The following is a 2,252-nucleotide window of genomic DNA, read 5'->3' as shown; positions in this document are numbered from 1 at the left end:
ACCTGTCAGAATGGCGAAAATCAAAAACACCAATGATAGCCTTTGCTGGAGAGGTTGTGGAGAAAGGGGTACACTCATCCATTGCTGGTGGGAATGCAAACTTGTGCAACCACTCTGGAAAGCAGTGTGGAGGTTTCTCAGGAAATTCGGGATCAACCTAACACTACTCTTCAAACTGGTTTTTCTTTGTTCTAGAGACTTTTAAAATGGAAAATACAAATGTCATTCTTACACAAGTGTTGGATGCCATTTTGTAGATGGCGACTACTCATTCATTTCTGGTCACCCAAACCCAAATAATCACATAGAAACTATATTAATTACAACACTGTTTGACCAATACCTTAGGCATATTTCTAGCTAGCTCTTACATCCCAAAATAACCCATTTGTATTAATCTGTATATGACCAACAGGTTATGGCCTGCCAGTAAGTTTCTAGAGTCCATCTCCTTCGGTAGCTACATGATGTCTCTCTGACTTTGCCTACTCTCTCTATATATCCTGTTTGAATTTCCCACCTGACCATCGGCTGAAAAAGCTTTATTCATTATCCAATAAAAGCAAAACATATACAGAAGGACATCACACACCTGTATTTTCTAAAGTAACTCCATGTTTATATATGAAATTTACTCTCATGGCTAGCTAAACATGAAGCAAAAAAATTAAACGAAAACTGAACTGCATAGCATATCTGGAAACATTCACTTTGAACATGAAAAATACTTTAAGTACAAAATGGAATAAAGTCTTCATTTTTATTTGAACAAACACTGGGAAAGTGTTAAAAATTATGGAATTCAAAAAACGAGAAAGGGAATAATATAATATTGAATGCAGGAAGAAGTTTGATAAGGGAAATTTTCAAAAAATACAAATGTACTCCCCTTGGCTCTGGCTGTAATAGCCTTCATATCCTTCATAACTCTGTTCTGCATATGTATCATCATATCCATAGTCTTCGTAAGTTTCTGGTGCAGGTGGTGGAGGTAAAAGTATTCTCTGGATGCCTGCGGTCTAAGCTCTTGGTGTTGGGGCACCTCTCACAGTGGGTGGGGGTTGCACTCCTTGAGTTGCAGTGGCACCTCTGGTAATGGAGCCTCTCACTGGGATCCCACTAACCAAAGCCCCTTGAGGTGGTCCAACACCACGACCTCTGGGAACAGGTGGAGGAGGCAGGACAGCTCCTTGTCCTCTCACTGGTACCCCACCACCACGAGAGTGTTCAGGAACTCCATTCAAGTAGGACAATTATAGAAACTTCTCCTGGCAGATATCATCCACTATATCTGGTACTAGAAATTTCTTAACTTCCTCCATGGCATGGGCCGTAAGAGCATAAGCCTCATATGGGGGTCCAAAGACTTTAATGAAGACAGGCAGATCCATATTTAAATGGGCATATTTGGGGTCTCCACTCTTGCGAAGCTCTTCCACTTTGGCTTTGTCTCTCATTGAACCCTTTCCCAAGACATAGATCTTTGCACCAGTCTCTTCTTGAAGTCTTTTGATTGTATTTCCTTGTGGTCCAAGAGTCTTATGGCTATGGGGTGGTTCAAGATTCTTATGAAGCTTATGGACAAGATGACTGGAATGGGACCAGACCATCATTGAAGCCCCCCCCCCCCAGCTAGGCCAGTGAAGGGATCATACAGAGAGCACCCATATGGACGTTATTAAAAACAAACAGGAGGGGAAAATACCAGTTGTGAGCAAAGTTGTTACTGAATTCTTGTATCCCAGGATTCCTGTTGCTTTACCCACAATAGACAAGTAATTGCCTAAGTGTTTTTTCTTTGTGGTCCCTTTCTTTTCCCACCTTCTTCCATTCTTAACTCTGAATTCTGGCGTCTGTATGTAGTATTTTAAAATGAATTAAAGGGGCTGGAGAGATGGCTCAGTGGTTAAGAGCATTGCCTGCTCTTCCAAAGGTCCTGAGTTCAATTCCCGGCAACCACATGGTGGCTCACAACCATCTGTAAAGAGGTCTGGTGCCCTCTTCTGGCTGCAGACATGCACACAGACAGAATATTATATACATAATAAATAAATAAATATTAAAAAAAATAAAATAAAATGAATTAAAATAGATTTAGGATATTGAATTAATTTTTTAAGTGTGTAGATGCTTTTTTCTTTGTCATTTAAATATAAACAGTGTACCTTTTATAATTAAAAAAAAGAAGTTGAGTAAAAAAAATCACAAACATGTTAGTTTCAAAAGTGGTTCTGAAGTAAAAGATTGTTAAC

General features: G+C 39.5%; 1 pseudogene; it reads right to left on the bottom strand.

The window, feature by feature from the left end:
* Positions 1–866: 866 nt before the first annotated feature.
* LOC126503127 (KH domain-containing, RNA-binding, signal transduction-associated protein 1-like) lies at positions 867–1,610 on the bottom strand (annotated as a pseudogene).
* Between the last annotated feature and the right edge of the window lie 642 nt (positions 1,611–2,252).

Source organism: Alexandromys fortis, unplaced genomic scaffold, assembly GCF_014885135.2.
Source record: "Alexandromys fortis isolate MF-2015 unplaced genomic scaffold, M_Fortis_MF-2015_v1.1 scaffold_43, whole genome shotgun sequence".
Classification (NCBI taxonomy): domain Eukaryota; kingdom Metazoa; phylum Chordata; class Mammalia; order Rodentia; family Cricetidae; genus Alexandromys; species Alexandromys fortis.
This window is presented reverse-complemented; position numbering and strand designations above follow the sequence as displayed.